The following is a 10,328-nucleotide window of genomic DNA, read 5'->3' on the forward strand; positions in this document are numbered from 1 at the left end:
CTTATTACTTCTACCAGGTGCATAGTCTCCTCGCAAGCGCAGGATCGACTACATTATAGGTGCATTGTATAGTTTTGTTTACGGGATTTTATTGTTTTTTTTGTCTATAATGTGATTTATGGGACTTTGGATATTACATAGGTTGATGAATTTGATATAAGAATGAACGACGAAGTCATATGTTGATATTTTTATATCTTATATGTTCAAAGTTGAGGGTGATGGAACTTGTTAGTGTTTACTTAGGTAGTTGTTTGTATATAAATCAAATAGTGCATGGAAAAAGATAATAAATTTGGATTTAAAATGTTAGGGTTTCAAAATAACTGGGCCTTGAATCTGTGGTTTAGTCTAATACTGAAAAAACTGTTAGGACTTCAACTCCTTTTTTTCTCAATGTCGGGAATGTGGGCACTAATTTCCTGATTCATGTAGGTAAAATTGTTTCTTAGTTTGTGAGATTGAAAAGCGTAGATTGATTATAAGCATGATTGATGAGAGGTTTACTTGCATCAGCTTCGTCTGTCGTGGGTGTTGAGTTTCATCGGCGCCAGATGTTAGACATGCAAGAGAGAAGATCTGAATATGTTAATTTTGTGTTTTGTTTTTTCTTCTCTCGTGTTTTGCGGGTTCCACTCTTTGCTCAGGTTGTACAAAAGATGAAGTCTGGCTATGCCGTCTCACTTCTCTGAAGTATTCCCTTGATTAACCTCCCACCAACATCTATCTTCTGATTCTGTCTTGAAGTCAAAGAGCTTCTAGAAAAATTAGCTTCCATCTGCTGTTCCGCTTGGAATGGAGAGTTCTGAAATGCCGCATAAAAAATATATTGGCAAATAACTAATGATTGTCAACAACTATCACTATACTAAATAGAAAATAAATCAAGGTTTTTTGTTCTGCACAAACTAAAATCTTATAACAGGGTTGTCACGGTCTTTTTTCAGGAGCAAGATCTTTTTCTTCCCTGAAACCATAGTCAATGCAATTCTTAGGAGAGAGCTATCCATGACAGAGGCTAAAGTTGCGTAGATGAAAAAAATAGATCAGAAACACAATAGATTTTTTTCAGAATAAGGAAAATATGGGATAAGTTGTTGACTAATTACCAGTTTCAGTTGTTGGTATGTCATTCCACTTGAATTTGCCTGATTGTAATCTTGCTTGGAGCTGCCAAATATGCTATGTTTACCAATTTCTAGGTTTGTGTTCGCAATCACTTGGAGCACCTAGCAACCTCAAAACGATCGACTTTCACAATGGAATCTGCTTTCAAAGATGGCATGTAATGATTAGCACGTCCGACGGGAGTAAACCCATGAATCATGGAATCTGCAAATAGTATTATCCAACAAAGAATCAGGAAATAAATTAAAACAATTATGTTAAATAAGTGTGATAGATCGAAGATTAACTTACCTTTTCATCGAGGAAAAGAACCGTGATTCCCACAAACTCCCTGTCTTTCTTGAAGTTCAGGGAATCCCAGAAGCGGAGGAAGCCAGACACTACAAGAAAACATGTAATTACCGACTGCAAAAATAGTCACAAATCAGTCGTAAAACATGTGTTTGCGACTATTTTGCGACTGAATCGCATAGTCAGAATACCACGCGTCGCTAAAACAATTCGTCGTTAATCGGTTGCTATTTTGCGACTGACTAGCGGCTGATTTACGATTACTGTTATTAGTCGCAAAACAGTCACAATTCAGTCACAAAATATTACGACTGATATGCAACTAACTGCTATTTCGTTTACGACTACTCCACGGCTGCTCTTAAGTTGTTATATGGTCGATGTTGTAGTCGTTTTTCTGTCACAAAATCAATTAATATATTTTTAAAAATATATATTTTTTTCTTATTATTTAATCAATTAAAAAATTTTGATTAATCAATTAAAACACAAAAATATGGTTTGCAATTGAATTGATTTACAATTGAATTGGTTTACAATTGAAATCGGTTTACAATGAACAAAGCAGAAAAATAATTAAATCTAACTAAAAAAAATTAGATCTAGGGTTCTTCACGCCATTTACGGTGGGGCTTCTTCACAGCCATTGACGGCGGGTCTCCGGAGCTTGAACAGAGGAGGCAAGCTTGAACGGTGAAGAGCCTGAGCCCGAGACGAGAAGACAGACGGTGAGCTTGTGAAGAGGTGAGGAGAGGTGGGAAGAGCTTTACCGTAGACAACGGTGGTGGTCGTCGTCTTTATGTAGCTTCCGCCTCCACTTTATCTCTGTAGCTTCCGTCGTCTCTGTGTAGATTTCGTTGTCTCTATGTACCTTCCGTCGTCGTCTATTAATAGCTTGAGCAGAAGTGAGGAGAAGGATTGAGTATAAGTGAGGTGGAAATGAACAGCTTGAGCTTGAAGACGAACACCGGCTTCGGTGCAGAAAGAAGAAAGAAATAAAGAACAGAGGAGATAGAGCTGAGATGGAGAAACAGAGAAGAGAGGACGAAAGAAGGACAATGAGTTCTAAGTTGAAGATGAAAGAGGAAGAAGATTGATTTACTCGTGGAAAGGAAGAGAGATATGAGAGAGATGTAGACCATTGGATTAAGAATAATCAAAGGTGGAGATTAAAAGATTGGTTATCCTCGCCAATTGGTACTCAACCAATAGAAAATAAAAGGATGGATTGCTCTTTGTTTCAGAAGAAGAAACACACAAAAAAAATAAATGAATCTAGACCATTAGATTTAAGAAATTTAAGCTAATCAACGATTGAGATAGTATCCCTTAATTAGTGTATTGACCAATATAAAAAGAGAAGAAATTTTTTTTAAGAGAAGAGATTATTGATTATATTTGTGTAGGGTTTGAAGTTTTGGAGTTTTGACTTGAAAAATATACTTTTATAGGTCTTAGTTTTAACTTAAGATTAAGTGTATAAATAGTAGATACATTTTGGTTAATGTTTTTTAAGTTTGTGATTTTATGTTTGGAGTTTTGATTAAAAGTTATGATACAGGGTTTGAGGGTTAAATTTAAAGTTTGGAATAGTATAGTTGAAACTAATAAAATTTTCTTCTCCATTTATATACAGTTTGTTTAGAAATTTTCTAAATTTAAAGTATTAGATATCAAATTTAAAATTTGTAAAATATATGTTTAAGATTTGGTGTTCAAATTTTAAGATAGAGTTGTTTGGGTTTAGATTTGGGTATAAGGTAAATTATAAAAAAAAAAAAAAAACCTAAGATTAATTTATAGTATTTGGAGTTTAATTTTAAATTTAATGTATATAGCATATACGAGGTTTATATTTTGATTATATCATTTAAAAAGTATTTAAAGTTTAAGTTTAATTTAAATGATAAGATTGAAAAGATTAGATTTTATAATGTTATATGCAGGTTTAAATTTGGGGTTTAGGGTATAGATGTTAAGATAAGAGTTTAGGGTATAGGTATGCAGTCGCAAAACAGTCGCTAATTTTACGACTATTTTGCGACTACCTACTGTGATCGACATCTATAGTCGTAAAACAATCGCAAAATTAGCGACTGTTTTGCGACTACGTATTCTATACCCTATGTGGAGTATGTAGTCGCAAATCAGTCGTTATTTTACGACTGTTTTACGACTACAGTTGCCGACAACATTAAATGGTCGCACAACAGTCGCTAATTACCGACTGATTTGCGACTGATTTGTTTAGTCACACATTAGCGACTGATTTACGACTAACGTATTTTAGTCACAAATCAGTCTCAAAACAGTCGCAATCCAGTCGCAATATTTTGCGACTGCACGATCAGTCGCAACATGCAGTCGGTAAATTCATGTTTTCTTGTAGTGAGAGGCTATACTCTGACTACTAAGACCAAGACGGAGAGACTCGAAGGTTGAGTGACGGACGCCGGGACGCCGGTTTGACGAACTGGAAAGGCAGAGAGAAACATTTTCTAGAAGATGGTTAAAGCTAAGAGGAATCAATGAGTTTTGTGGAGATGCAGATTGGGTTCATCAAAGATGAGAATCATATATATATGGTTTACAGAGGGGCTACAAATCAGGAACATTTATGATCAAGCGATTTAAGATGGGGACATGAAGAGTTCACCGGTGAAAAAATAGATTACGAACATACACACGGCGCAACTCTGTAACTCAGACTTGTTTGAGACAATGATGAAAAGAACCCATATTAAACTACAACAGTTTACAATATAGGAAAACCATAATTGTTGCAAACTTAAGCTTTTTTCATATAACGTGATGAATCCCGTTTAAAAATGAAATTCATAACACACTTGTAGGTCCGACCCTCAGAGGAAACCGAAGAAGCAAGGGCTTCCGACCTTCATAAATATATATTAGGTTTGGCCATCAATGTACAAAGGTATCAGTTAGCTTAGTGGTATAAATGTTGGTGTTTATATCTCAATAACCCGGGTTCGAGCCATGAGCTTGATATTTTTTCACACTTTTTAAAAGTGAGATCCACAAAACGATGACGTGGGGCGCTGAGGAGTGAGCAAAAACTGATCTATTATAATATAGATTCTTTCTTTGTTTTGTCCTCATCAGTCCTCGCCATTTATCCAACACATTACAAACAAATAACTCTATATATTTATCATGGTAATAACCTTCATTCAATATCTCGCACTAATACTCAAATTGAAACGTACAAAATGAAAATAACGTGAAAATTCAAGTTGTGACTATACAGTTTTTACATAAAAACCAGACGTTGTTGATATATTTATTTTTACAACAACAAAATATTCCGAAAGAATTGCGTGTTTGGTCTCCTATACAAAATAAACTTTTATGCGAAGTTCAAGATTTTGGAGGTGCACATGTTTCTGGATCAAAACTATAATAGATTCATAAGTTACAAAAAAAAAAAAAAAACTATAATAGATTCATTATATTAATTCACTTCCGTAAACACTCCTATTTTATCGGCTTATCGATTTATTGGTCCATCGGGTCCGCTTAGTTGTTTGTCAATTTTGATGCTAGAGTGATTCATGCAATTCGGCTTGGATTATGGGCTCTGCGTGGCGCATGATAAGATAAAAGCAGAGAGCTTGCAACTAAGCTTCGAGGCCAATTCTCCCCTTCAAACTCACTATGGCTAGATACTCTTTTTGCGTTGTCTTGAACTCCAAAGAGACTCGAAATCATCTAAGGGTTCGCATTCTCCAGTTATGTGGTGTAGGACAATTTTGTTCAGTGAAACGGTCCCGAGGTTCTCCTTCATGACTTCATTGATCCACTGGCTAGCTAGCGATTCAGAATCGTTAGCTACTCGTGATCGTCTCATTAAATAGGACATACATGTTCCACCAGCTTGTGTCGTATGTTTGACAAGATTGGAATCACACAAGCACCCTTTTTGAATGTGGATATTTTTCTGCCTACAATAACTAAATTCGAATGTAGATTTACTTCAGCTATTTTAAGTAATAATATTGTTTCTTTCTTTATCAAAAAATCTTATGTTTTAATTAATCACAAATCTTTTAGTCAAAAAAAAAAAAAAATCACAAATCTGATCATGTTCATGTGCAATATAATAATATACATTCTAATTAATAAAATACAAGTGAATTAATTGGATGCGCTAGAAACTAGGGTTATATAGACGTTGGTGTGACAAGATTGGTTGGAAGATGGAGTTGTCTTGAGCTAACGTGTTGTCATTTGTCATCCCCGGTGTCTTTCTGTTTTCCTTACAAACTGAACATTTCTAATTGTATACAGTTTCCCAAATTTTTGCTTGACACAAGCATTTGTCTTAGAAAAGAAAAAAAAATGTAAAAAAGTCTACATTAATCTGACATAGTAAAGATCTGTGACATTTTAATCTTTAATAGAAAGCATCAACAGTACCATCATAAATATGTTCATCACTTGTCTTCACAATAACTACAAGAAACAAAAAAAAATGTATAATGCTACGAGTATTTGATACCTTCATTAATTGTAAACAATTTAATAATTGGGTCCACAGAACGTGATTATGTTTTAATGTCTCCCATGATTGAAATCAGAAGAGATAATCAGACTGTATTCGTTTATGAACAGAATTCGTTTTTTTTAAGAGAAAAGTAAAAACAAAAAGACAAACCAAATCAAGACGTGATTATATCCCAACAATGAAATTATTAATACTTAATAAATTATTATAGAGATGAAACTGGAATGTGTAATTGCTGTGTAGTAGATGCTGATTGACTGACACGAATAATAACGTCTTGATTTTTTTTCTATAATAATTTATTATTAACAATTTGAATGTTGGTATATAAAAACAAACATGGTAAATCTTTTGTTTGATTGTCTAAGAGTTTATTAACTTGATACTTATTCAATGGCAGATTCCGATCAATGGTCGAATATGCTGCCGTTTAGGTGAAGTTTTTTTTTTTTGCTAAACAGGATTTAGGTGAAGTTTCTTTATAGATTTTTCACTTTTGTTTGAAATGGCTTTAATAATGGTTGGATTCTGACTCTGGTATGCGTCCGGCTTTTGGCTCGGATGATATTTTGTATTAGTGGGTTTATCATTTATGAAGTCTTTTGTATGTGTTTTTACGTTGTTTTTTTTTTCTCAGCATCAACTTTCGTTAACCAATTTGTGGATGCAAGATTTCAATCTCAAGAGATTTTAATCCCACATACAATGCCAAGATTTAGTATCACTTAAGAACATTTAGAAGGATCCTAAGCTATCCAATCAAATACGACATTGTATTTTTCACTACGGTAAAAACAATTTCATCCCACGACTCATAATGAATTGTCTCTTAGACCATCTAATTAAACCACTAAATGCAGGAATACAAAGCTACTTTTAACCATTCAGTCAACCTTGACTTAAGAATTTTATGTACTGCCCATAACGGTTGGAGCCAAAAGATCCGAGTGTTGTGCTTGTCCAACCATAACGACACCACGTTGGTGCATTTTCTCATCCAGGGAGCTCCAAATGATGAGAAGCCACAACAATTGATTCTTGCAAAGGAGGGATGATCATACCTTATGGAGGCACTGAGACAGGAGTCTCATATATCCTCTTAAGCTTCCACACCATTCTTCAAGAAACACGGGTTGAGGATTTAGCATCCATCGCGCTCCAGCTTATGTCTGCAAACCAAAAAGAAAGAATATGTCTACCGGATCGAGCCTTCCTATTCTTTTCGGTACTGTGAATGACCTTTTCCAACACATGAGCGTCACCGAGACATAGTTGCTCTCGTTGACCAACCGAAGAGTGAACTAGCCTCTCCATGTGCCACCACCGAGAACCAGTGGATAGCTTTCTTGCAGCTTGCCTTCACATTGATGGTGAGACCCGGAAAGTCCAAAGCAAAGCATCCTCCACCCCAGCTCCAGACAAAGCCATAGACGACCCATTACGGAGGCTTGGAGGTTCAAACACACATGAAACAAGAGCCTGTCGAGCCAATACCCATTAGCATTTCTGACTCTGTTCACACCCTTGAAGAAACAGACCTTCAAGGTTCACTTGGCCATGATTGAGAATCGTCAGAACCACACTGACGCCGTGCTTCTCCGACACCAGAACGGACCACTAATCTCGCGAACCACCAGATCTGCAACAGGCAGAATACTCCGGGTCCCATGCGTCCTCCTCCATGGAAATGTCTGACAGATCTAAGGGAAAACGATTGTCGGAATCCTCCAAACCCCAAAAGGCCGACCCATCACAGTGATTCTGCCTCTCATAGCTCGCTGAAACTCCATGGAACCTCCGTAACCACCTGATTCTTCCCCGCCACGGACAGAGTTGACCCAAGAAGTTTCATCGGACTACAGAGCACCAAGCATATCGCTATACGGGTTGGGCTTCACCGAGAGAGCAAAAAGAAGACAAGGAAGAGATGGAGATACCTCCGACTCCGGAAAAAAGACACCGGACGTCGGGGGAAAGCGACGGTGGCACTAGGGTTTGTTTGTTCGCGAGAGAGAGTGGGTTTCTTGTAATAATCTTGTTTTGAAACTGAACAATGATCTATTTGTTATAAAAATAACTGGAATTTATTTGTATCGCAGGAATTTAAATAAGGACAAAATTTTATATCCGTAGAAATTTTAACACTGATAGAAAGATTATTATTAGAGAAAAGTGAAGAGTGAAATGGTGTGTTTCTAAACGATCGAACTCGATCGTATATATAGAGAAAAAATCTACTGTGCAAATAGTGCAGCGGGACCCACATCTTTAATTATTTCAACATTTTCGGTGGCCGCTGCTTTTGACTTTCGTAACACTCCCCCTTGGGGGCCGGTGTCACTGTCTGCTCTCGGTTAACGTCTTTGTTGCCTCGTTAAAAACCTTTCCAGGAAAACCCAATGGGAAAAACCATAGTAAGGTAAAAAGAGTACAACTACGTAAGCTCCCCCTTGAATGAACAGTCATAGATCCTTCTGATGGCGCATCCCAATGTTATGGATGTGTTTTCTGAATACCGAGGTAGGGAGTGATTTTGTGAAGAGGTCGGCTGCATTGTCGCATGATCGAACATATCTTACTTCAATCTCTTTATTCTTCTCGAGCTCTTGTGTGTATGAGAAGAACTTCGGAGGTATATGTTTGGTTCTATCGCTTTTGATATATCCTTCCTTCGTTTGAGCAACACATGCCGCGTTATCTTCATATAGAATAGTTGGCTCCGTATTTTCGTCAATCCCACTGCTTGAACAGATGTGTCGGCTTATTGATCTTAGCCATACACATTCTCTACTTGCTTCATGGAGTGCAATGATCTCAGCGTGATTTGAAGAAGTAGCAACAAGTGTCTGCTTCTGAGAACGCCAAGATATGGCGGTGCCTCCAATTGTAAAAACATATCCTGTCTGGGATCGAGCTTTGTGTGGATCTGACAAATAACCTGCATCTGCAAAACCAATCATTTGACCTTTTGAACTTTTAGGATAAAACAAGCCTAAATCAGTTGTTCCTTGAAGGTAACGAAAGACATGTTTAATTCCATTCCAATGTCTTCGCGTAGGAGACGAACTGAATCTCGCTAAAAGATTAATGGCAAAAGATATGTCAGGTCGAGTACAATTTGCAAGATACATAAGAGCTCCAATTGCACTTAAGTATGGAGTTTCAGGACCAAGTATTTCTTCATTTTCCTCAGATGGTCGAAACGGATCATTTTCAACATTAAGTGATCTAACGACCATCGGGGTGCTAAGAGGAGTTGCTTTATCCATGTTAAAGCGTTTCAATACTCGTTTGGTATATGTAGACTGGTGTACAAATATACCCTTTCGAGAATGCTCAATTTGTAATCCTAGACAATATTTTGTCTGGCCGAGATCTTTCATCTCAAATTCTCCTTTCAGATAGTTTGATGCCTTTTGGATTTCGTTTTGAGTTCCAATAATATTAAGATCATCAACGTACACCGCGATTATCACAAATCCGGATGTTGTTTTCTTTATGAAAACACAAGGGCATATAGGATCATTCGTGTATCCTTCTTTTGTTAAGTGTTCGCTGAGACGATTATACCACATTCGTCCAGATTGTTTTAACCCATATAATGATCTTTGCAATTTTATTGCACATAACTCTTTAGGTTTGGAACTTAACATTTCTGGCATTTTAAATCCATCTGGGATTCTCATATAGATATCAGTATCTAATGATCCATATAAATATGCCGTAACGACATCCATGAGACGCATTTCTAAATTTTCATTGGCCGCTAGGCTCATCAGGAATCTAAATGTGATTGCGTCCATAACAGGAGAATAAGTTTCCTCATAATCAATTCCTGGCCTTTGAGAGAAACCTTGGGCTACGAGACGAGCTTTGTATCTTGTAATCTCGTTTTCTCATTTCTTTTTCGGACAAACACCCATTTGTACCCAACAGGTTTTACATCTTTGGGTGTGAGCACAATAGGTCCGAATACATTTCGTTTGTTAAGCGAATCTAATTCGACTTGAATTGCATCTTTCCATTTTATCCAGTCATGTCTCTTTTGACATTCATATACAGACTTTGGTTCTGGATCTTCGTTTTCTTCATTTATTTCCTTTGCTAAAAGGTATGAGAAAACGTCATCAATATCATCCATCTCATTTCGTTTCCATATCTTTCCATTATGGATGTAATTGATAGAAATCTCGTGATTTCCATCAGATTCATGATGCTCTATATTGTCGTTCGATTCACAATTCGCTTCTTCCAAAATATTTTCCGCTATTTTGGGAGTATCATGCTTTTCACATTCCTTACGTTTTCTAGGAAGTTTATCCTTTGAACCAATAGGTCTACCGCGCTTTAAACGTGTTCCTGATTCACGTGTATCAACTGCCGT

Source organism: Brassica napus, chromosome C8, assembly GCF_020379485.1.
Source record: "Brassica napus cultivar Da-Ae chromosome C8, Da-Ae, whole genome shotgun sequence".
NCBI classification, from domain to species: domain Eukaryota; kingdom Viridiplantae; phylum Streptophyta; class Magnoliopsida; order Brassicales; family Brassicaceae; genus Brassica; species Brassica napus.